Source organism: Gasterosteus aculeatus, chromosome 2, assembly GCF_964276395.1.
Source record: "Gasterosteus aculeatus chromosome 2, fGasAcu3.hap1.1, whole genome shotgun sequence".
Classification (NCBI taxonomy): Eukaryota; Metazoa; Chordata; class Actinopteri; order Perciformes; family Gasterosteidae; genus Gasterosteus; species Gasterosteus aculeatus.
In genome coordinates this window covers 23,414,957-23,431,267 of record NC_135689.1, presented here as the reverse complement: position 1 = coordinate 23,431,267, position 16,311 = coordinate 23,414,957, and the positions used below count along the sequence as shown (strand labels likewise).

At 44.5% G+C, this 16,311-nt stretch overlaps 69 non-coding genes across 69 annotated transcripts; all 69 read right to left on the bottom strand.

The window, feature by feature from the left end:
* Positions 1-54: 54 nt before the first annotated feature.
* Positions 55-173, bottom strand: LOC144403627 (5S ribosomal RNA). The gene has a single exon (XR_013465565.1). It is a non-coding gene; the product is annotated as a 5S ribosomal RNA (ribosomal RNA).
* Positions 174-290: 117 nt separating this feature from the next.
* On the bottom strand, positions 291-409 carry LOC144403626 (5S ribosomal RNA). The gene has a single exon (XR_013465564.1). It is a non-coding gene; the product is annotated as a 5S ribosomal RNA (ribosomal RNA).
* A 116-nt stretch (positions 410-525) lies between these two features.
* Positions 526-644, bottom strand: LOC144403625 (5S ribosomal RNA). Its single transcript, XR_013465563.1, has one exon. It is a non-coding gene; the product is annotated as a 5S ribosomal RNA (ribosomal RNA).
* A 117-nt stretch (positions 645-761) lies between these two features.
* On the bottom strand, positions 762-880 carry LOC144403624 (5S ribosomal RNA). The gene has a single exon (XR_013465562.1). It is a non-coding gene; the product is annotated as a 5S ribosomal RNA (ribosomal RNA).
* A 117-nt stretch (positions 881-997) lies between these two features.
* On the bottom strand, positions 998-1,116 carry LOC144397399 (5S ribosomal RNA). The gene has a single exon (XR_013459545.1). It is a non-coding gene; the product is annotated as a 5S ribosomal RNA (ribosomal RNA).
* Positions 1,117-1,232: 116 nt separating this feature from the next.
* On the bottom strand, positions 1,233-1,351 carry LOC144403623 (5S ribosomal RNA). The gene has a single exon (XR_013465561.1). It is a non-coding gene; the product is annotated as a 5S ribosomal RNA (ribosomal RNA).
* A 117-nt stretch (positions 1,352-1,468) lies between these two features.
* Positions 1,469-1,587, bottom strand: LOC144403621 (5S ribosomal RNA). The gene has a single exon (XR_013465559.1). It is a non-coding gene; the product is annotated as a 5S ribosomal RNA (ribosomal RNA).
* A 117-nt stretch (positions 1,588-1,704) lies between these two features.
* Positions 1,705-1,823, bottom strand: LOC144403620 (5S ribosomal RNA). The gene has a single exon (XR_013465558.1). It is a non-coding gene; the product is annotated as a 5S ribosomal RNA (ribosomal RNA).
* Positions 1,824-1,939: 116 nt separating this feature from the next.
* Positions 1,940-2,058, bottom strand: LOC144403619 (5S ribosomal RNA). Its single transcript, XR_013465557.1, has one exon. It is a non-coding gene; the product is annotated as a 5S ribosomal RNA (ribosomal RNA).
* Positions 2,059-2,175: 117 nt separating this feature from the next.
* On the bottom strand, positions 2,176-2,294 carry LOC144403618 (5S ribosomal RNA). Its single transcript, XR_013465556.1, has one exon. It is a non-coding gene; the product is annotated as a 5S ribosomal RNA (ribosomal RNA).
* A 117-nt stretch (positions 2,295-2,411) lies between these two features.
* Positions 2,412-2,530, bottom strand: LOC144403617 (5S ribosomal RNA). Its single transcript, XR_013465555.1, has one exon. It is a non-coding gene; the product is annotated as a 5S ribosomal RNA (ribosomal RNA).
* Positions 2,531-2,647: 117 nt separating this feature from the next.
* Positions 2,648-2,766, bottom strand: LOC144403616 (5S ribosomal RNA). The gene has a single exon (XR_013465554.1). It is a non-coding gene; the product is annotated as a 5S ribosomal RNA (ribosomal RNA).
* Positions 2,767-2,882: 116 nt separating this feature from the next.
* On the bottom strand, positions 2,883-3,001 carry LOC144403615 (5S ribosomal RNA). The gene has a single exon (XR_013465553.1). It is a non-coding gene; the product is annotated as a 5S ribosomal RNA (ribosomal RNA).
* A 117-nt stretch (positions 3,002-3,118) lies between these two features.
* LOC144403614 (5S ribosomal RNA) lies at positions 3,119-3,237 on the bottom strand. The gene has a single exon (XR_013465552.1). It is a non-coding gene; the product is annotated as a 5S ribosomal RNA (ribosomal RNA).
* A 117-nt stretch (positions 3,238-3,354) lies between these two features.
* On the bottom strand, positions 3,355-3,473 carry LOC144403613 (5S ribosomal RNA). The gene has a single exon (XR_013465551.1). It is a non-coding gene; the product is annotated as a 5S ribosomal RNA (ribosomal RNA).
* A 117-nt stretch (positions 3,474-3,590) lies between these two features.
* On the bottom strand, positions 3,591-3,709 carry LOC144397398 (5S ribosomal RNA). The gene has a single exon (XR_013459544.1). It is a non-coding gene; the product is annotated as a 5S ribosomal RNA (ribosomal RNA).
* Positions 3,710-3,825: 116 nt separating this feature from the next.
* On the bottom strand, positions 3,826-3,944 carry LOC144403612 (5S ribosomal RNA). Its single transcript, XR_013465550.1, has one exon. It is a non-coding gene; the product is annotated as a 5S ribosomal RNA (ribosomal RNA).
* A 117-nt stretch (positions 3,945-4,061) lies between these two features.
* Positions 4,062-4,180, bottom strand: LOC144403610 (5S ribosomal RNA). Its single transcript, XR_013465548.1, has one exon. It is a non-coding gene; the product is annotated as a 5S ribosomal RNA (ribosomal RNA).
* Positions 4,181-4,297: 117 nt separating this feature from the next.
* On the bottom strand, positions 4,298-4,416 carry LOC144403609 (5S ribosomal RNA). Its single transcript, XR_013465547.1, has one exon. It is a non-coding gene; the product is annotated as a 5S ribosomal RNA (ribosomal RNA).
* Positions 4,417-4,533: 117 nt separating this feature from the next.
* LOC144403608 (5S ribosomal RNA) lies at positions 4,534-4,652 on the bottom strand. Its single transcript, XR_013465546.1, has one exon. It is a non-coding gene; the product is annotated as a 5S ribosomal RNA (ribosomal RNA).
* A 116-nt stretch (positions 4,653-4,768) lies between these two features.
* On the bottom strand, positions 4,769-4,887 carry LOC144403607 (5S ribosomal RNA). Its single transcript, XR_013465545.1, has one exon. It is a non-coding gene; the product is annotated as a 5S ribosomal RNA (ribosomal RNA).
* Positions 4,888-5,004: 117 nt separating this feature from the next.
* On the bottom strand, positions 5,005-5,123 carry LOC144403606 (5S ribosomal RNA). The gene has a single exon (XR_013465544.1). It is a non-coding gene; the product is annotated as a 5S ribosomal RNA (ribosomal RNA).
* A 117-nt stretch (positions 5,124-5,240) lies between these two features.
* On the bottom strand, positions 5,241-5,359 carry LOC144404807 (5S ribosomal RNA). Its single transcript, XR_013466749.1, has one exon. It is a non-coding gene; the product is annotated as a 5S ribosomal RNA (ribosomal RNA).
* Positions 5,360-5,475: 116 nt separating this feature from the next.
* On the bottom strand, positions 5,476-5,594 carry LOC144403605 (5S ribosomal RNA). Its single transcript, XR_013465543.1, has one exon. It is a non-coding gene; the product is annotated as a 5S ribosomal RNA (ribosomal RNA).
* A 117-nt stretch (positions 5,595-5,711) lies between these two features.
* Positions 5,712-5,830, bottom strand: LOC144397397 (5S ribosomal RNA). The gene has a single exon (XR_013459543.1). It is a non-coding gene; the product is annotated as a 5S ribosomal RNA (ribosomal RNA).
* A 116-nt stretch (positions 5,831-5,946) lies between these two features.
* On the bottom strand, positions 5,947-6,065 carry LOC144403604 (5S ribosomal RNA). Its single transcript, XR_013465542.1, has one exon. It is a non-coding gene; the product is annotated as a 5S ribosomal RNA (ribosomal RNA).
* Positions 6,066-6,182: 117 nt separating this feature from the next.
* Positions 6,183-6,301, bottom strand: LOC144403603 (5S ribosomal RNA). The gene has a single exon (XR_013465541.1). It is a non-coding gene; the product is annotated as a 5S ribosomal RNA (ribosomal RNA).
* Positions 6,302-6,418: 117 nt separating this feature from the next.
* LOC144403602 (5S ribosomal RNA) lies at positions 6,419-6,537 on the bottom strand. Its single transcript, XR_013465540.1, has one exon. It is a non-coding gene; the product is annotated as a 5S ribosomal RNA (ribosomal RNA).
* A 117-nt stretch (positions 6,538-6,654) lies between these two features.
* On the bottom strand, positions 6,655-6,773 carry LOC144403601 (5S ribosomal RNA). Its single transcript, XR_013465539.1, has one exon. It is a non-coding gene; the product is annotated as a 5S ribosomal RNA (ribosomal RNA).
* A 117-nt stretch (positions 6,774-6,890) lies between these two features.
* LOC144403599 (5S ribosomal RNA) lies at positions 6,891-7,009 on the bottom strand. The gene has a single exon (XR_013465537.1). It is a non-coding gene; the product is annotated as a 5S ribosomal RNA (ribosomal RNA).
* A 116-nt stretch (positions 7,010-7,125) lies between these two features.
* LOC144403598 (5S ribosomal RNA) lies at positions 7,126-7,244 on the bottom strand. The gene has a single exon (XR_013465536.1). It is a non-coding gene; the product is annotated as a 5S ribosomal RNA (ribosomal RNA).
* A 116-nt stretch (positions 7,245-7,360) lies between these two features.
* On the bottom strand, positions 7,361-7,479 carry LOC144403597 (5S ribosomal RNA). Its single transcript, XR_013465535.1, has one exon. It is a non-coding gene; the product is annotated as a 5S ribosomal RNA (ribosomal RNA).
* A 116-nt stretch (positions 7,480-7,595) lies between these two features.
* LOC144403596 (5S ribosomal RNA) lies at positions 7,596-7,714 on the bottom strand. The gene has a single exon (XR_013465534.1). It is a non-coding gene; the product is annotated as a 5S ribosomal RNA (ribosomal RNA).
* Positions 7,715-7,831: 117 nt separating this feature from the next.
* On the bottom strand, positions 7,832-7,950 carry LOC144403595 (5S ribosomal RNA). Its single transcript, XR_013465533.1, has one exon. It is a non-coding gene; the product is annotated as a 5S ribosomal RNA (ribosomal RNA).
* A 116-nt stretch (positions 7,951-8,066) lies between these two features.
* Positions 8,067-8,185, bottom strand: LOC144403594 (5S ribosomal RNA). Its single transcript, XR_013465532.1, has one exon. It is a non-coding gene; the product is annotated as a 5S ribosomal RNA (ribosomal RNA).
* Positions 8,186-8,302: 117 nt separating this feature from the next.
* Positions 8,303-8,421, bottom strand: LOC144403593 (5S ribosomal RNA). Its single transcript, XR_013465531.1, has one exon. It is a non-coding gene; the product is annotated as a 5S ribosomal RNA (ribosomal RNA).
* Positions 8,422-8,538: 117 nt separating this feature from the next.
* Positions 8,539-8,657, bottom strand: LOC144403592 (5S ribosomal RNA). The gene has a single exon (XR_013465530.1). It is a non-coding gene; the product is annotated as a 5S ribosomal RNA (ribosomal RNA).
* A 117-nt stretch (positions 8,658-8,774) lies between these two features.
* Positions 8,775-8,893, bottom strand: LOC144403591 (5S ribosomal RNA). Its single transcript, XR_013465529.1, has one exon. It is a non-coding gene; the product is annotated as a 5S ribosomal RNA (ribosomal RNA).
* A 117-nt stretch (positions 8,894-9,010) lies between these two features.
* LOC144403590 (5S ribosomal RNA) lies at positions 9,011-9,129 on the bottom strand. The gene has a single exon (XR_013465528.1). It is a non-coding gene; the product is annotated as a 5S ribosomal RNA (ribosomal RNA).
* A 116-nt stretch (positions 9,130-9,245) lies between these two features.
* LOC144403588 (5S ribosomal RNA) lies at positions 9,246-9,364 on the bottom strand. The gene has a single exon (XR_013465526.1). It is a non-coding gene; the product is annotated as a 5S ribosomal RNA (ribosomal RNA).
* A 117-nt stretch (positions 9,365-9,481) lies between these two features.
* Positions 9,482-9,600, bottom strand: LOC144398135 (5S ribosomal RNA). The gene has a single exon (XR_013460282.1). It is a non-coding gene; the product is annotated as a 5S ribosomal RNA (ribosomal RNA).
* Positions 9,601-9,716: 116 nt separating this feature from the next.
* Positions 9,717-9,835, bottom strand: LOC144403587 (5S ribosomal RNA). The gene has a single exon (XR_013465525.1). It is a non-coding gene; the product is annotated as a 5S ribosomal RNA (ribosomal RNA).
* A 117-nt stretch (positions 9,836-9,952) lies between these two features.
* Positions 9,953-10,071, bottom strand: LOC144403586 (5S ribosomal RNA). Its single transcript, XR_013465524.1, has one exon. It is a non-coding gene; the product is annotated as a 5S ribosomal RNA (ribosomal RNA).
* A 117-nt stretch (positions 10,072-10,188) lies between these two features.
* LOC144403585 (5S ribosomal RNA) lies at positions 10,189-10,307 on the bottom strand. Its single transcript, XR_013465523.1, has one exon. It is a non-coding gene; the product is annotated as a 5S ribosomal RNA (ribosomal RNA).
* A 117-nt stretch (positions 10,308-10,424) lies between these two features.
* LOC144403584 (5S ribosomal RNA) lies at positions 10,425-10,543 on the bottom strand. The gene has a single exon (XR_013465522.1). It is a non-coding gene; the product is annotated as a 5S ribosomal RNA (ribosomal RNA).
* A 117-nt stretch (positions 10,544-10,660) lies between these two features.
* Positions 10,661-10,779, bottom strand: LOC144403582 (5S ribosomal RNA). The gene has a single exon (XR_013465520.1). It is a non-coding gene; the product is annotated as a 5S ribosomal RNA (ribosomal RNA).
* Positions 10,780-10,895: 116 nt separating this feature from the next.
* LOC144403581 (5S ribosomal RNA) lies at positions 10,896-11,014 on the bottom strand. The gene has a single exon (XR_013465519.1). It is a non-coding gene; the product is annotated as a 5S ribosomal RNA (ribosomal RNA).
* Positions 11,015-11,131: 117 nt separating this feature from the next.
* LOC144398133 (5S ribosomal RNA) lies at positions 11,132-11,250 on the bottom strand. Its single transcript, XR_013460280.1, has one exon. It is a non-coding gene; the product is annotated as a 5S ribosomal RNA (ribosomal RNA).
* Positions 11,251-11,366: 116 nt separating this feature from the next.
* Positions 11,367-11,485, bottom strand: LOC144403580 (5S ribosomal RNA). Its single transcript, XR_013465518.1, has one exon. It is a non-coding gene; the product is annotated as a 5S ribosomal RNA (ribosomal RNA).
* A 117-nt stretch (positions 11,486-11,602) lies between these two features.
* On the bottom strand, positions 11,603-11,721 carry LOC144403579 (5S ribosomal RNA). Its single transcript, XR_013465517.1, has one exon. It is a non-coding gene; the product is annotated as a 5S ribosomal RNA (ribosomal RNA).
* A 117-nt stretch (positions 11,722-11,838) lies between these two features.
* Positions 11,839-11,957, bottom strand: LOC144403578 (5S ribosomal RNA). Its single transcript, XR_013465516.1, has one exon. It is a non-coding gene; the product is annotated as a 5S ribosomal RNA (ribosomal RNA).
* A 117-nt stretch (positions 11,958-12,074) lies between these two features.
* On the bottom strand, positions 12,075-12,193 carry LOC144403576 (5S ribosomal RNA). The gene has a single exon (XR_013465514.1). It is a non-coding gene; the product is annotated as a 5S ribosomal RNA (ribosomal RNA).
* A 116-nt stretch (positions 12,194-12,309) lies between these two features.
* On the bottom strand, positions 12,310-12,428 carry LOC144403575 (5S ribosomal RNA). The gene has a single exon (XR_013465513.1). It is a non-coding gene; the product is annotated as a 5S ribosomal RNA (ribosomal RNA).
* Positions 12,429-12,545: 117 nt separating this feature from the next.
* Positions 12,546-12,664, bottom strand: LOC144403574 (5S ribosomal RNA). The gene has a single exon (XR_013465512.1). It is a non-coding gene; the product is annotated as a 5S ribosomal RNA (ribosomal RNA).
* A 117-nt stretch (positions 12,665-12,781) lies between these two features.
* LOC144404696 (5S ribosomal RNA) lies at positions 12,782-12,900 on the bottom strand. The gene has a single exon (XR_013466638.1). It is a non-coding gene; the product is annotated as a 5S ribosomal RNA (ribosomal RNA).
* Positions 12,901-13,016: 116 nt separating this feature from the next.
* Positions 13,017-13,135, bottom strand: LOC144403573 (5S ribosomal RNA). Its single transcript, XR_013465511.1, has one exon. It is a non-coding gene; the product is annotated as a 5S ribosomal RNA (ribosomal RNA).
* Positions 13,136-13,251: 116 nt separating this feature from the next.
* Positions 13,252-13,370, bottom strand: LOC144396714 (5S ribosomal RNA). Its single transcript, XR_013458860.1, has one exon. It is a non-coding gene; the product is annotated as a 5S ribosomal RNA (ribosomal RNA).
* A 117-nt stretch (positions 13,371-13,487) lies between these two features.
* LOC144403572 (5S ribosomal RNA) lies at positions 13,488-13,606 on the bottom strand. Its single transcript, XR_013465510.1, has one exon. It is a non-coding gene; the product is annotated as a 5S ribosomal RNA (ribosomal RNA).
* Positions 13,607-13,722: 116 nt separating this feature from the next.
* On the bottom strand, positions 13,723-13,841 carry LOC144403571 (5S ribosomal RNA). The gene has a single exon (XR_013465509.1). It is a non-coding gene; the product is annotated as a 5S ribosomal RNA (ribosomal RNA).
* Positions 13,842-13,958: 117 nt separating this feature from the next.
* Positions 13,959-14,077, bottom strand: LOC144403570 (5S ribosomal RNA). Its single transcript, XR_013465508.1, has one exon. It is a non-coding gene; the product is annotated as a 5S ribosomal RNA (ribosomal RNA).
* Positions 14,078-14,193: 116 nt separating this feature from the next.
* On the bottom strand, positions 14,194-14,312 carry LOC144403569 (5S ribosomal RNA). The gene has a single exon (XR_013465507.1). It is a non-coding gene; the product is annotated as a 5S ribosomal RNA (ribosomal RNA).
* Positions 14,313-14,428: 116 nt separating this feature from the next.
* LOC144399051 (5S ribosomal RNA) lies at positions 14,429-14,547 on the bottom strand. The gene has a single exon (XR_013461196.1). It is a non-coding gene; the product is annotated as a 5S ribosomal RNA (ribosomal RNA).
* Positions 14,548-14,664: 117 nt separating this feature from the next.
* Positions 14,665-14,783, bottom strand: LOC144403568 (5S ribosomal RNA). The gene has a single exon (XR_013465506.1). It is a non-coding gene; the product is annotated as a 5S ribosomal RNA (ribosomal RNA).
* A 116-nt stretch (positions 14,784-14,899) lies between these two features.
* On the bottom strand, positions 14,900-15,018 carry LOC144398809 (5S ribosomal RNA). The gene has a single exon (XR_013460956.1). It is a non-coding gene; the product is annotated as a 5S ribosomal RNA (ribosomal RNA).
* A 117-nt stretch (positions 15,019-15,135) lies between these two features.
* Positions 15,136-15,254, bottom strand: LOC144403567 (5S ribosomal RNA). Its single transcript, XR_013465505.1, has one exon. It is a non-coding gene; the product is annotated as a 5S ribosomal RNA (ribosomal RNA).
* A 117-nt stretch (positions 15,255-15,371) lies between these two features.
* On the bottom strand, positions 15,372-15,490 carry LOC144403565 (5S ribosomal RNA). Its single transcript, XR_013465503.1, has one exon. It is a non-coding gene; the product is annotated as a 5S ribosomal RNA (ribosomal RNA).
* A 116-nt stretch (positions 15,491-15,606) lies between these two features.
* On the bottom strand, positions 15,607-15,725 carry LOC144403564 (5S ribosomal RNA). The gene has a single exon (XR_013465502.1). It is a non-coding gene; the product is annotated as a 5S ribosomal RNA (ribosomal RNA).
* Positions 15,726-15,841: 116 nt separating this feature from the next.
* Positions 15,842-15,960, bottom strand: LOC144396603 (5S ribosomal RNA). Its single transcript, XR_013458749.1, has one exon. It is a non-coding gene; the product is annotated as a 5S ribosomal RNA (ribosomal RNA).
* A 117-nt stretch (positions 15,961-16,077) lies between these two features.
* Positions 16,078-16,196, bottom strand: LOC144403563 (5S ribosomal RNA). Its single transcript, XR_013465501.1, has one exon. It is a non-coding gene; the product is annotated as a 5S ribosomal RNA (ribosomal RNA).
* Between the last annotated feature and the right edge of the window lie 115 nt (positions 16,197-16,311).

Sequence of the window (16,311 nt, the reverse complement as noted above, 5' to 3'; positions counted from 1 at the left end):
AAAGGAGTCACTTTCTAATGCCTTCTCGATTTCTTCCAGAGAGAGAAATGAAAAAGCTTACGGCACCTGGGATTCCCAGGCGGTCTTCCATCCAAGTACTAACCAGGCCCTACTCTGCTTAGCTTCTGAGATCAGACGAGATCAGGCGGAGCCAGAGAGGTATGGCCGTAAGCAACTGTATGTCCTCTTCCTAATCTTTTAAAATGTGTCAAAGGTTTTGGAGTTTTGATAATGAAAAAGGAGTCACTTTCTAATGCCTTCTCGATTTCTTCCAGAGAGAGAAATGAAAAAGCTTACGGCACCTGGGATTCCCAGGCGGTCTTCCATCCAAGTACTAACCAGGCCCTACTCTGCTTAGCTTCTGAGATCAGACGAGATCAGGCGGAGCCAGAGAGGTATGGCCGTAAGCAACTGTATGTCCTCTTCCTAATCTTTTAAAACTTGTCAAAGGTTTTGTAGTTTTGACAATGAAATGGAGTCACTTTCTAAGGCCTTCTCTGTGTCTTTTACAGATAGAAATGAAAAAGCTTACGGCACCTGGGATTCCCAGGCGGTCTTCCATCCAAGTACTAACCAGGCCCTACTCTGCTTAGCTTCTGAGATCAGACGAGATCAGGCGGAGCCAGAGAGGTATGGCCGTAAGCAACTGTATGCCCTCTTCCTAATCTTTTAAAATGTGTCAAAGGTTTTGGAGTTTTGATAATGAAAAAGGAGTCACTTTCTAATGCCTTCTCGATTTCTTCCAGAGAGAGAAATGAAAAAGCTTACGGCACCTGGGATTCCCAGGCGGTCTTCCATCCAAGTACTAACCAGGCCCTACTCTGCTTAGCTTCTGAGATCAGACGAGATCAGGCGGAGCCAGAGAGGTATGGCCGTAAGCAACTGTATGTCCTCTTCCTAATATTTTAAAATGTGTCAAAGGTTTTGGAGTTTTGATAATGAAAAAGGATTCACTTTCTAATGCCTTCTCAATTTCTTCCAGAGAGAGAAATGAAAAAGCTTACGGCACCTGGGATTCCCAGGCGGTCTTCCATCCAAGTACTAACCAGGCCCTACTCTGCTTAGCTTCTGAGATCAGACGAGATCAGGCAGAGCCAGAGAGGTATGGCCGTAAGCAACTGTATGTCCTCTACCTAATCTTTTAAAATGTGTCAAAGGTTTTGTAGTTTTGACAATTAAATGGAGTCACTTTCTAAGGCCTTCTCTGTGTCTTTTACAGATAGAATTGAAAAAGCTTACGGCACCTGGGATTCCCAGGCGGTCTTCCATCCAAGTACTAACCAGGCCCTACTCTGCTTAGCTTCTGAGATCAGACGAGATCAGGCGGAGCCAGAGAGGTATGGCCGTAAGCAACTGTATGTCCTCTTCCTAATCTTTTAAAATGTGTCAAAGGTTTTGGAGTTTTGATAATGAAAAAGGAGTCACTTTCTAATGCCTTCTCGATTTCTTCCAGAGAGAGAAATGAAAAAGCTTACGGCACCTGGGATTCCCAGGCGGTCTTCCATCCAAGTACTAACCAGGCCCTACTCTGCTTAGCTTCTGAGATCAGACGAGATCAGGCGGAGCCAGAGAGGTATGGCCGTAAGCAACTGTATGTCCTCTTCCTAATCTTTTAAAATGTGTCAAAGGTTTTGGAGTTTTGATAATGAAAAAGGAGTCACTTTCTAATGCCTTCTCGATTTCTTCCAGAGAGAGAAATGAAAAAGCTTACGGCACCTGGGATTCCCAGGCGGTCTTCCATCCAAGTACTAACCAGGCCCTACTCTGCTTAGCTTCTGAGATCAGACGAGATCAGGCGGAGCCAGAGAGGTATGGCCGTAAGCAACTGTATGTCCTCTACCTAATCTTTTAAAATGTGTCAAAGGTTTTGTAGTTTTGACAATTAAATGGAGTCACTTTCTAAGGCCTTCTCTGTGTCTTTTACAGATAGAATTGAAAAAGCTTACGGCACCTGGGATTCCCAGGCGGTCTTCCATCCAAGTACTAACCAGGCCCTACTCTGCTTAGCTTCTGAGATCAGACGAGATCAGGCGGAGCCAGAGAGGTATGGCCGTAAGCAACTGTATGTCCTCTTCCTAATCTTTTAAAATGTGTCAAAGGTTTTGGAGTTTTGATAATGAAAAAGGAGTCACTTTCTAATGCCTTCTCGATTTCTTCCAGAGAGAGAAATGAAAAAGCTTACGGCACCTGGGATTCCCAGGCGGTCTTCCATCCAAGTACTAACCAGGCCCTACTCTGCTTAGCTTCTGAGATCAGACGAGATCAGGCGGAGCCAGAGAGGTATGGCCGTAAGCAACTGTATGTCCTCTTCCTAATCTTTTAAAATGTGTCAAAGGTTTTGGAGTTTTGATAATGAAAAAGGAGTCACTTTCTAATGCCTTCTCGATTTCTTCCAGAGAGAGAAATGAAAAAGCTTACGGCACCTGGGATTCCCAGGCGGTCTTCCATCCAAGTACTAACCAGGCCCTACTCTGCTTAGCTTCTGAGATCAGACGAGATCAGGCGGAGCCAGAGAGGTATGGCCGTAAGCAACTGTATGTCCTCTTCCTAATCTTTTAAAATGTGTCAAAGGTTTTGGAGTTTTGATCATGAAAAAGGATTCACTTTCTAATGCCTTCTCAATTTCTTCCAGAGAGAGAAATGAAAAAGCTTACGGCACCTGGGATTCCCAGGCGGTCTTCCATCCAAGTACTAACCAGGCCCTACTCTGCTTAGCTTCTGAGATCAGACGAGATCAGGCGGAGCCAGAGAGGTATGGCCGTAAGCAACTGTATGTCCTCTACCTAATCTTTTAAAATGTGTCAAAGGTTTTGGAGTTTTGACAATTAAATGGAGTCACTTTCTAAGGCCTTCTCTGTGTCTTTTACAGATAGAATTGAAAAAGCTTACGGCACCTGGGATTCCCAGGCGGTCTTCCATCCAAGTACTAACCAGGCCCTACTCTGCTTAGCTTCTGAGATCAGACGAGATCAGGCGGAGCCAGAGAGGTATGGCCGTAAGCAACTGTATGTCCTCTACCTAATCTTTTAAAATGTGTCAAAGGTTTTGGAGTTTTGATAATGAAAAAGGAGTCACTTTCTAATGCCTTCTCGATTTCTTCCAGAGAGAGAAATGAAAAAGCTTACGGCACCTGGGATTCCCAGGCGGTCTTCCATCCAAGTACTAACCAGGCCCTACTCTGCTTAGCTTCTGAGATCAGACGAGATCAGGCGGAGCCAGAGAGGTATGGCCGTAAGCAACTGTATGTCCTCTTCCTAATATTTTAAAATGTGTCAAAGGTTTTGGAGTTTTGATCATGAAAAAGGATTCACTTTCTAATGCCTTCTCAATTTCTTCCAGAGAGAGAATTGAAAAAGCTTACGGCACCTGGGATTCCCAGGCGGTCTTCCATCCAAGTACTAACCAGGCCCTACTCTGCTTAGCTTCTGAGATCAGACGAGATCAGGCGGAGCCAGAGAGGTATGGCCGTAAGCAACTGTATGTCCTCTTCCTAATCTTTTAAAATGTGTCAAAGGTTTTGGAGTTTTGATAATGAAAAAGGAGTCACTTTCTAATGCCTTCTCGATTTCTTCCAGAGAGAGAAATGAAAAAGCTTACGGCACCTGGGATTCCCAGGCGGTCTTCCATCCAAGTACTAACCAGGCCCTACTCTGCTTAGCTTCTGAGATCAGACGAGATCAGGCAGAGCCAGAGAGGTATGGCCGTAAGCAACTGTATGTCCTCTACCTAATCTTTTAAAATGTGTCAAAGGTTTTGTAGTTTTGACAATTAAATGGAGTCACTTTCTAAGGCCTTCTCTGTGTCTTTTACAGATAGAATTGAAAAAGCTTACGGCACCTGGGATTCCCAGGCGGTCTTCCATCCAAGTACTAACCAGGCCCTACTCTGCTTAGCTTCTGAGATCAGACGAGATCAGGCGGAGCCAGAGAGGTATGGCCGTAAGCAACTGTATGTCCTCTTCCTAATCTTTTAAAATGTGTCAAAGGTTTTGGAGTTTTGATAATGAAAAAGGAGTCACTTTCTAATGCCTTCTCGATTTCTTCCAGAGAGAGAAATGAAAAAGCTTACGGCACCTGGGATTCCCAGGCGGTCTTCCATCCAAGTACTAACCAGGCCCTACTCTGCTTAGCTTCTGAGATCAGACGAGATCAGGCGGAGCCAGAGAGGTATGGCCGTAAGCAACTGTATGTCCTCTTCCTAATCTTTTAAAATGTGTCAAAGGTTTTGGAGTTTTGATAATGAAAAAGGAGTCACTTTCTAATGCCTTCTCGATTTCTTCCAGAGAGAGAAATGAAAAAGCTTACGGCACCTGGGATTCCCAGGCGGTCTTCCATCCAAGTACTAACCAGGCCCTACTCTGCTTAGCTTCTGAGATCAGACGAGATCAGGCGGAGCCAGAGAGGTATGGCCGTAAGCAACTGTATGTCCTCTTCCTAATCTTTTAAAATGTGTCAAAGGTTTTGGAGTTTTGATAATGAAAAAGGATTCACTTTCTAATGCCTTCTCAATTTCTTCCAGAGAGAGAAATGAAAAAGCTTACGGCACCTGGGATTCCCAGGCGGTCTTCCATCCAAGTACTAACCAGGCCCTACTCTGCTTAGCTTCTGAGATCAGACGAGATCAGGCGGAGCCAGAGAGGTATGGCCGTAAGCAACTGTATGTCCTCTACCTAATCTTTTAAAATGTGTCAAAGGTTTTGTAGTTTTGACAATTAAATGGAGTCACTTTCTAAGGCCTTCTCTGTGTCTTTTACAGATAGAATTGAAAAAGCTTACGGCACCTGGGATTCCCAGGCGGTCTTCCATCCAAGTACTAACCAGGCCCTACTCTGCTTAGCTTCTGAGATCAGACGAGATCAGGCGGAGCCAGAGAGGTATGGCCGTAAGCAACTGTATGTCCTCTACCTAATCTTTTAAAATGTGTCAAAGGTTTTGGAGTTTTGATAATGAAAAAGGAGTCACTTTCTAATGCCTTCTCGATTTCTTCCAGAGAGAGAAATGAAAAAGCTTACGGCACCTGGGATTCCCAGGCGGTCTTCCATCCAAGTACTAACCAGGCCCTACTCTGCTTAGCTTCTGAGATCAGACGAGATCAGGCGGAGCCAGAGAGGTATGGCCGTAAGCAACTGTATGTCCTCTTCCTAATATTTTAAAATGTGTCAAAGGTTTTGGAGTTTCGATCATGAAAAAGGATTCACTTTCTAATGCCTTCTCAATTTCTTCCAGAGAGAGAAATGAAAAAGCTTACGGCACCTGGGATTCCCAGGCGGTCTTCCATCCAAGTACTAACCAGGCCCTACTCTGCTTAGCTTCTGAGATCAGATGAGATCAGGCGGAGCCAGAGAGGTATGGCCGTAAGCAACTGTATGTCCTCTACCTAATCTTTTAAAATGTGTCAAAGGTTTTGTAGTTTTGACAATTAAATGGAGTCACTTTCTAAGGCCTTCTCTGTGTCTTTTACAGATAGAATTGAAAAAGCTTACGGCACCTGGGATTCCCAGGCGGTCTTCCATCCAAGTACTAACCAGGCCCTACTCTGCTTAGCTTCTGAGATCAGACGAGATCAGGCGGAGCCAGAGAGGTATGGCCGTAAGCAACTGTATGTCCTCTTCCTAATCTTTTAAAATGTGTCAAAGGTTTTGGAGTTTTGATAATGAAAAAGGAGTCACTTTCTAATGCCTTCTCGATTTCTTCCAGAGAGAGAAATGAAAAAGCTTACGGCACCTGGGATTCCCAGGCGGTCTTCCATCCAAGTACTAACCAGGCCCTACTCTGCTTAGCTTCTGAGATCAGACGAGATCAGGCAGAGCCAGAGAGGTATGGCCGTAAGCAACTGTATGTCCTCTACCTAATCTTTTAAAATGTGTCAAAGGTTTTGTAGTTTTGACAATTAAATGGAGTCACTTTCTAAGGCCTTCTCTGTGTCTTTTACAGATAGAATTGAAAAAGCTTACGGCACCTGGGATTCCCAGGCGGTCTTCCATCCAAGTACTAACCAGGCCCTACTCTGCTTAGCTTCTGAGATCAGACGAGATCAGGCGGAGCCAGAGAGGTATGGCCGTAAGCAACTGTATGTCCTCTTCCTAATCTTTTAAAATGTGTCAAAGGTTTTGGAGTTTTGATAATGAAAAAGGAGTCACTTTCTAATGCCTTCTCGATTTCTTCCAGAGAGAGAAATGAAAAAGCTTACGGCACCTGGGATTCCCAGGCGGTCTTCCATCCAAGTACTAACCAGGCCCTACTCTGCTTAGCTTCTGAGATCAGACGAGATCAGGCGGAGCCAGAGAGGTATGGCCGTAAGCAACTGTATGTCCTCTTCCTAATCTTTTAAAATGTGTCAAAGGTTTTGGAGTTTTGATAATGAAAAAGGAGTCACTTTCTAATGCCTTCTCGATTTCTTCCAGAGAGAGAAATGAAAAAGCTTACGGCACCTGGGATTCCCAGGCGGTCTTCCATCCAAGTACTAACCAGGCCCTACTCTGCTTAGCTTCTGAGATCAGACGAGATCAGGCGGAGCCAGAGAGGTATGGCCGTAAGCAACTGTATGTCCTCTTCCTAATCTTTTAAAATGTGTCAAAGGTTTTGGAGTTTTGATAATGAAAAAGGAGTCACTTTCTAATGCCTTCTCGATTTCTTCCAGAGAGAGAAATGAAAAAGCTTACGGCACCTGGGATTCCCAGGCGGTCTTCCATCCAAGTACTAACCAGGCCCTACTCTGCTTAGCTTCTGAGATCAGACGAGATCAGGCGGAGCCAGAGAGGTATGGCCGTAAGCAACTGTATGTCCTCTTCCTAATCTTTTAAAATGTGTCAAAGGTTTTGGAGTTTTGATAATGAAAAAGGATTCACTTTCTAATGCCTTCTCAATTTCTTCCAGAGAGAGAAATGAAAAAGCTTACGGCACCTGGGATTCCCAGGCGGTCTTCCATCCAAGTACTAACCAGGCCCTACTCTGCTTAGCTTCTGAGATCAGACGAGATCAGGCGGAGCCAGAGAGGTATGGCCGTAAGCAACTGTATGTCCTCTACCTAATCTTTTAAAATGTGTCAAAGGTTTTGTAGTTTTGACAATTAAATGGAGTCACTTTCTAAGGCCTTCTCTGTGTCTTTTACAGATAGAATTGAAAAAGCTTACGGCACCTGGGATTCCCAGGCGGTCTTCCATCCAAGTACTAACCAGGCCCTACTCTGCTTAGCTTCTGAGATCAGACGAGATCAGGCGGAGCCAGAGAGGTATGGCCGTAAGCAACTGTATGTCCTCTACCTAATCTTTTAAAATGTGTCAAAGGTTTTGTAGTTTTGACAATTAAATGGAGTCACTTTCTAAGGCCTTCTCTGTGTCTTTTACAGATAGAATTGAAAAAGCTTACGGCACCTGGGATTCCCAGGCGGTCTTCCATCCAAGTACTAACCAGGCCCTACTCTGCTTAGCTTCTGAGATCAGACGAGATCAGGCGGAGCCAGAGAGGTATGGCCGTAAGCAACTGTATGTCCTCTACCTAATCTTTTAAAATGTGTCAAAGGTTTTGTAGTTTTGACAATGAAATGGAGTCACTTTCTAAGGCCTTCTCTGTGTCTTTTACAGATAGAAATGAAAAAGCTTACGGCACCTGGGATTCCCAGGCGGTCTTCCATCCAAGTACTAACCAGGCCCTACTCTGCTTAGCTTCTGAGATCAGACGAGATCAGGCGGAGCCAGAGAGGTATGGCCGTAAGCAACTGTATGTCCTCTTCCTAATCTTTTAAAATGTGTCAAAGGTTTTGGAGTTTTGATAATGAAAAAGGATTCACTTTCTAATGCCTTCTCAATTTCTTCCAGAGAGAGAAATGAAAAAGCTTACGGCACCTGGGATTCCCAGGCGGTCTTCCATCCAAGTACTAACCAGGCCCTACTCTGCTTAGCTTCTGAGATCAGACGAGATCAGGCGGAGCCAGAGAGGTATGGCCGTAAGCAACTGTATGTCCTCTACCTAATCTTTTAAAATGTGTCAAAGGTTTTGTAGTTTTGACAATTAAATGGAGTCACTTTCTAAGGCCTTCTCTGTGTCTTTTACAGATAGAATTGAAAAAGCTTACGGCACCTGGGATTCCCAGGCGGTCTTCCATCCAAGTACTAACCAGGCCCTACTCTGCTTAGCTTCTGAGATCAGACGAGATCAGGCGGAGCCAGAGAGGTATGGCCGTAAGCAACTGTATGTCCTCTACCTAATCTTTTAAAATGTGTCAAAGGTTTTGGAGTTTTGATAATGAAAAAGGAGTCACTTTCTAATGCCTTCTCGATTTCTTCCAGAGAGAGAAATGAAAAAGCTTACGGCACCTGGGATTCCCAGGCGGTCTTCCATCCAAGTACTAACCAGGCCCTACTCTGCTTAGCTTCTGAGATCAGACGAGATCAGGCGGAGCCAGAGAGGTATGGCCGTAAGCAACTGTATGTCCTCTACCTAATCTTTTAAAATGTGTCAAAGGTTTTGGAGTTTCGATCATGAAAAAGGAGTCACTTTCTAATGCCTTCTCGATTTCTTCCAGAGAGAGAAATGAAAAAGCTTACGGCACCTGGGATTCCCAGGCGGTCTTCCATCCAAGTACTAACCAGGCCCTACTCTGCTTAGCTTCTGAGATCAGACGAGATCAGGCGGAGCCAGAGAGGTATGGCCGTAAGCAACTGTATGTCCTCTTCCTAATATTTTAAAATGTGTCAAAGGTTTTGGAGTTTTGATCATGAAAAAGGATTCACTTTCTAATGCCTTCTCAATTTCTTCCAGAGAGAGAATTGAAAAAGCTTACGGCACCTGGGATTCCCAGGCGGTCTTCCATCCAAGTACTAACCAGGCCCTACTCTGCTTAGCTTCTGAGATCAGACGAGATCAGGCGGAGCCAGAGAGGTATGGCCGTAAGCAACTGTATGTCCTCTTCCTAATCTTTTAAAATGTGTCAAAGGTTTTGGAGTTTTGATAATGAAAAAGGAGTCACTTTCTAATGCCTTCTCGATTTCTTCCAGAGAGAGAAATGAAAAAGCTTACGGCACCTGGGATTCCCAGGCGGTCTTCCATCCAAGTACTAACCAGGCCCTACTCTGCTTAGCTTCTGAGATCAGACGAGATCAGGCGGAGCCAGAGAGGTATGGCCGTAAGCAACTGTATGTCCTCTTCCTAATCTTTTAAAACTTGTCAAAGGTTTTGTAGTTTTGACAATGAAATGGAGTCACTTTCTAAGGCCTTCTCTGTGTCTTTTACAGATAGAAATGAAAAAGCTTACGGCACCTGGGATTCCCAGGCGGTCTTCCATCCAAGTACTAACCAGGCCCTACTCTGCTTAGCTTCTGAGATCAGACGAGATCAGGCGGAGCCAGAGAGGTATGGCCGTAAGCAACTGTATGTCCTCTTCCTAATCTTTTAAAATGTGTCAAAGGTTTTGGAGTTTTGATAATGAAAAAGGAGTCACTTTCTAATGCCTTCTCGATTTCTTCCAGAGAGAGAAATGAAAAAGCTTACGGCACCTGGGATTCCCAGGCGGTCTTCCATCAAAGTACTAACCAGGCCCTACTCTGCTTAGCTTCTGAGATCAGACGAGATCAGGCAGAGCCAGAGAGGTATGGCCGTAAGCAACTGTATGTCCTCTACCTAATCTTTTAAAATGTGTCAAAGGTTTTGTAGTTTTGACAATTAAATGGAGTCACTTTCTAAGGCCTTCTCTGTGTCTTTTACAGATAGAATTGAAAAAGCTTACGGCACCTGGGATTCCCAGGCGGTCTTCCATCCAAGTACTAACCAGGCCCTACTCTGCTTAGCTTCTGAGATCAGACGAGATCAGGCGGAGCCAGAGAGGTATGGCCGTAAGCAACTGTATGTCCTCTACCTAATCTTTTAAAATGTGTCAAAGGTTTTGGAGTTTTGATAATGAAAAAGGAGTCACTTTCTAATGCCTTCTCGATTTCTTCCAGAGAGAGAAATGAAAAAGCTTACGGCACCTGGGATTCCCAGGCGGTCTTCCATCCAAGTACTAACCAGGCCCTACTCTGCTTAGCTTCTGAGATCAGACGAGATCAGGCGGAGCCAGAGAGGTATGGCCGTAAGCAACTGTATGTCCTCTACCTAATCTTTTAAAATGTGTCAAAGGTTTTGGAGTTTCGATCATGAAAAAGGAGTCACTTTCTAATGCCTTCTCGATTTCTTCCAGAGAGAGAAATGAAAAAGCTTACGGCACCTGGGATTCCCAGGCGGTCTTCCATCCAAGTACTAACCAGGCCCTACTCTGCTTAGCTTCTGAGATCAGACGAGATCAGGCGGAGCCAGAGAGGTATGGCCGTAAGCAACTGTATGTCCTCTTCCTAATATTTTAAAATGTGTCAAAGGTTTTGGAGTTTTGATCATGAAAAAGGATTCACTTTCTAATGCCTTCTCAATTTCTTCCAGAGAGAGAATTGAAAAAGCTTACGGCACCTGGGATTCCCAGGCGGTCTTCCATCCAAGTACTAACCAGGCCCTACTCTGCTTAGCTTCTGAGATCAGACGAGATCAGGCGGAGCCAGAGAGGTATGGCCGTAAGCAACTGTATGTCCTCTTCCTAATCTTTTAAAATGTGTCAAAGGTTTTGGAGTTTTGATAATGAAAAAGGAGTCACTTTCTAATGCCTTCTCGATTTCTTCCAGAGAGAGAAATGAAAAAGCTTACGGCACCTGGGATTCCCAGGCGGTCTTCCATCCAAGTACTAACCAGGCCCTACTCTGCTTAGCTTCTGAGATCAGACGAGATCAGGCGGAGCCAGAGAGGTATGGCCGTAAGCAACTGTATGTCCTCTTCCTAATCTTTTAAAACTTGTCAAAGGTTTTGTAGTTTTGACAATGAAATGGAGTCACTTTCTAAGGCCTTCTCTGTGTCTTTTACAGATAGAAATGAAAAAGCTTACGGCACCTGGGATTCCCAGGCGGTCTTCCATCCAAGTACTAACCAGGCCCTACTCTGCTTAGCTTCTGAGATCAGACGAGATCAGGCGGAGCCAGAGAGGTATGGCCGTAAGCAACTGTATGTCCTCTTCCTAATCTTTTAAAATGTGTCAAAGGTTTTGGAGTTTTGATAATGAAAAAGGAGTCACTTTCTAATGCCTTCTCGATTTCTTCCAGAGAGAGAAATGAAAAAGCTTACGGCACCTGGGATTCCCAGGCGGTCTTCCATCAAAGTACTAACCAGGCCCTACTCTGCTTAGCTTCTGAGATCAGACGAGATCAGGCAGAGCCAGAGAGGTATGGCCGTAAGCAACTGTATGTCCTCTACCTAATCTTTTAAAATGTGTCAAAGGTTTTGTAGTTTTGACAATTAAATGGAGTCACTTTCTAAGGCCTTCTCTGTGTCTTTTACAGATAGAATTGAAAAAGCTTACGGCACCTGGGATTCCCAGGCGGTCTTCCATCCAAGTACTAACCAGGCCCTACTCTGCTTAGCTTCTGAGATCAGACGAGATCAGGCGGAGCCAGAGAGGTATGGCCGTAAGCAACTGTATGTCCTCTTCCTAATCTTTTAAAATGTGTCAAAGGTTTTGGAGTTTTGATAATGAAAAAGGAGTCACTTTCTAATGCCTTCTCGATTTCTTCCAGAGAGAGAAATGAAAAAGCTTACGGCACCTGGGATTCCCAGGCGGTCTTCCATCCAAGTACTAACCAGGCCCTACTCTGCTTAGCTTCTGAGATCAGACGAGATCAGGCGGAGCCAGAGAGGTATGGCCGTAAGCAACTGTATGTCCTCTTCCTAATCTTTTAAAATGTGTCAAAGGTTTTGGAGTTTTGATAATGAAAAAGGAGTCACTTTCTAATGCCTTCTCGATTTCTTCCAGAGAGAGAAATGAAAAAGCTTACGGCACCTGGGATTCCCAGGCGGTCTTCCATCCAAGTACTAACCAGGCCCTACTCTGCTTAGCTTCTGAGATCAGACGAGATCAGGCGGAGCCAGAGAGGTATGGCCGTAAGCAACTGTATGTCCTCTTCCTAATATTTTAAAATGTGTCAAAGGTTTTGGAGTTTTGATAATGAAAAAGGATTCACTTTCTAATGCCTTCTCAATTTCTTCCAGAGAGAGAAATGAAAAAGCTTACGGCACCTGGGATTCCCAGGCGGTCTTCCATCCAAGTACTAACCAGGCCCTACTCTGCTTAGCTTCTGAGATCAGACGAGATCAGGCGGAGCCAGAGAGGTATGGCCGTAAGCAACTGTATGTCCTCTACCTAATCTTTTAAAATGTGTCAAAGGTTTTGTAGTTTTGACAATTAAATGGAGTCACTTTCTAAGGCCTTCTCTGTGTCTTTTACAGATAGAATTGAAAAAGCTTACGGCACCTGGGATTCCCAGGCGGTCTTCCATCCAAGTACTAACCAGGCCCTACTCTGCTTAGCTTCTGAGATCAGACGAGATCAGGCGGAGCCAGAGAGGTATGGCCGTAAGCAACTGTATGTCCTCTACCTAATCTTTTAAAATGTGTCAAAGGTTTTGGAGTTTTGATAATGAAAAAGGAGTCACTTTCTAATGCCTTCTCGATTTCTTCCAGAGAGAGAAATGAAAAAGCTTACGGCACCTGGGATTCCCAGGCGGTCTTCCATCCAAGTACTAACCAGGCCCTACTCTGCTTAGCTTCTGAGATCAGACGAGATCAGGCGGAGCCAGAGAGGTATGGCCGTAAGCAACTGTATGTCCTCTTCCTAATATTTTAAAATGTGTCAAAGGTTTTGGAGTTTCGATCATGAAAAAGGATTCACTTTCTAATGCCTTCTCAATTTCTTCCAGAGAGAGAAATGAAAAAGCTTACGGCACCTGGGATTCCCAGGCGGTCTTCCATCCAAGTACTAACCAGGCCCTACTCTGCTTAGCTTCTGAGATCAGATGAGATCAGGCGGAGCCAGAGAGGTATGGCCGTAAGCAACTGTATGTCCTCTACCTAATCTTTTAAAATGTGTCAAAGGTTTTGTAGTTTTGACAATTAAATGGAGTCACTTTCTAAGGCCTTCTCTGTGTCTTTTACAGATAGAATTGAAAAAGCTTACGGCACCTGGGATTCCCAGGCGGTCTTCCATCCAAGTACTAACCAGGCCCTACTCTGCTTAGCTTCTGAGATCAGACGAGATCAGGCGGAGCCAGAGAGGTATGGCCGTAAGCAACTGCATGTCCTCTACCTAATCTTTTAAAATGTGTCAAAGGTTTTGTAGTTTTGACAATTAAATGGAGTCACTTTCTAAGGCCTTCTCTGTGTCTTTTACAGATAGAATTGAAAAAGCTTACGGCACCTGGGATTCCCAGGCGGTCTTCCATCCAAGTACTAACCTGGCCCTACTCTGCTTAGCTTCTGAGATCAGACGAGATCAGGCGGAGCCAGAGAGGTATGGCCGTAAGCAACTGTATGTCCTCTTCCTAATATTTTAAAATGTGTCAAAGGTTTTGGAGTTTTGATCATGAAAAAGGATTCACTTTCTAATGCCTTCTCAATTTCTTCCAGAGAGAGAAATGAAAAAGCTTACGGCACCTGGGATTCCCAGGCGGTCTTCCATCCAAGTACTAACCAGGCCCTACTCTGCTTAGCTTCTGAGATCAGACGAGATCAGGCGGAGCCAGAGAGGTATGGCCGTAAGCAACTGTATGTCCTCTACCTAATCTTTTAAAATGTGTCAAAGGTTTTGTAGTTTTGACAATTAAATGGAGTCACTTTCTAAGGCCTTCTCTGTGTCTTTTACAGATAGAATTGAAAAAGCTTACGGCACCTGGGATTCCCAGGCGGTCTTCCATCCAAGTACTAACCAGGCCCTACTCTGCTTAGCTTCTGAGATCAGACGAGATCAGGCGGAGCCAGAGAGGTATGGCCGTAAGCAACTGTATGTCCTCTTCCTAATATTTTAAAATGTGTCAAAGGTTTTGGAGTTTTGATAATGAAAAAGGATTCACTTTCTAATGCCTTCTCAATTTCTTCCAGAGAGAGAAATGAAAAAGCTTACGGCACCTGGGATTCCCAGGCGGTCTTCCATCCAAGTACTAACCAGGCCCTACTCTGCTTAGCTTCTGAGATCAGACGAGATCAGGCGGAGCCAGAGAGGTATGGCCGTAAGCAACTGTATGTCCTCTACCTAATCTTTTAAAATGTGTCAAAGGTTTTGTAGTTTTGACAATTAAATGAAGTCACTTTCTAAGGCCTTCTCTGTGTCTTTTACAGATAGAATTGAAAAAGCTTACGGCACCTGGGATTCCCAGGCGGTCTTCCATCCAAGTACTAACCAGGCCCTACTCTGCTTAGCTTCTGAGATCAGACGAGATCAGGCGGAGCCAGAGAGGTATGGCCGTAAGCAACTGTATGTCCTCTTCCTAATCTTTTAAAACTTGTCAAAGGTTTTGTAGTTTTGACAATGAAATGGAGTCACTTTCTAAGGCCTTCTCTGTGTCTTTTACAGATAGAAATGAAAAAGCTTACGGCACCTGGGATTCCCAGGCGGTCTTCCATCCAAGTACTAACCAGGCCCTACTCTGCTTAGCTTCTGAGATCAGACGAGATCAGGCGGAGCCAGAGAGAAATGGCCGTAAGCAACTGTATGTCCTCTTCCTAATCTTTTAAAATGTGTCAAAGGTTTTGGAGTTTTGATAATGAAAAAGGAGTCACTTTCTAATGCCTTCTCGATTTCTTCCAGAGAGAGAAATGAAAAAGCTTACGGCACCTGGGATTCCCAGGCGGTCTTCCATCCAAGTACTAACCAGGCCCTACTCTGCTTAGCTTCTGAGATCAGACGAGATCAGGCGGAGCCAGAGAGGTATGGCCGTAAGCAACTGCATGTCCTCTACCTAATCTTTTAAAATGTGTCAAAGGTTTTGTAGTTTTGACAATTAAATGGAGTCACTTTCTAAGGCCTTCTCTGTGTCTTTTACAGATAGAATTGAAAAAGCTTACGGCACCTGGGATTCCCAGGCGGTCTTCCATCCAAGTAATAACCAGGCCCTACTCTGCTTAGCTTCTGAGATCAGACGAGATCAGGCGGAGCCAGAGAGGTATGGCCGTAAGCAACTGTATGTCCTCTTCCTAATCTTTTAAAATGTGTCAAAGGTTTTGGAGTTTTGATAATGAAAAAGGAGTCACTTTCTAATGCCTTCTCGATTTCTTCCAGAGAGAGAAATGAAAAAGCTTACGGCACCTGGGATTCCCAGGCGGTCTTCCATCCAAGTACTAACCAGGCCCTACTCTGCTTAGCTTCTGAGATCAGACGAGATCAGGCGGAGCCAGAGAGGTATGGCCGTAAGCAACTGTATGTCCTCTTCCTAATCTTTTAAAATGTGTCAAAGTTTTTGGAGTTTTGATAATGAAAAAGGAGTCACTTTCTAATGCCTTCTCGATTTCTTCCAGAGAGAGAAATGAAAAAGCTTACGGCACCTGGGATTCCCAGGCGGTCTTCCATCCAAGTACTAACCAGGCCCTACTCTGCTTAGCTTCTGAGATCAGACGAGATCAGGCGGAGCCAGAGAGGTATGGCCGTAAGCAACTGTATGTCCTCTTCCTAATCTTTTAAAATGTGTCAAAGGTTTTGGAGTTTTGACAATTAAATGGAGTCACTTTCTAAGGCCTTCTCTGTGTCTTTTACAGATAGAATTGAAAAAGCTTACGGCACCTGGGATTCCCAGGCGGTCTTCCATCCAAGTACTAACCAGGCCCTACTCTGCTTAGCTTCTGAGATCAGACGAGATCAGGCGGAGCCAGAGAGGTATGGCCGTAAGCAACTGTATGTCCTCTACCTAATCTTTTAAAATGTGTCAAAGGTTTTGTAGTTTTGACAATTAAATGGAGTCACTTTCTAAGGCCTTCTCTGTGTCTTTTACAGATAGAATTGAAAAAGCTTACGGCACCTGGGATTCCCAGGCGGTCTTCCATCCAAGTACTAACCTGGCCCTACTCTGCTTAGCTTCTGAGATCAGACGAGATCAGGCGGAGCCAGAGAGGTATGGCCGTAAGCAACTGTATGTCCTCTTCCTAATATTTTAAAATGTGTCAAAGGTTTTGGAGTTTTGATCATGAAAAAGGATTCACTTTCTAATGCCTTCTCAATTTCTTCCAGAGAGAGAAATGAAAAAGCTTACGGCACCTGGGATTCCCAGGCGGTCTTCCATCCAAGTACTAACCAGGCCCTACTCTGCTTAGCTTCTGAGATCAGACGAGATCAGGCGGAGCCAGAGAGGTATGGCCGTAAGCAACTGTATGTCCTCTACCTAATCTTTTAAAATGTGTCAAAGGTTTTGTAGTTTTGACAATTAAATGGAGTCACTTTCTAAGGCCTTCTCTGTGTCTTTTACAGATAGAATTGAAA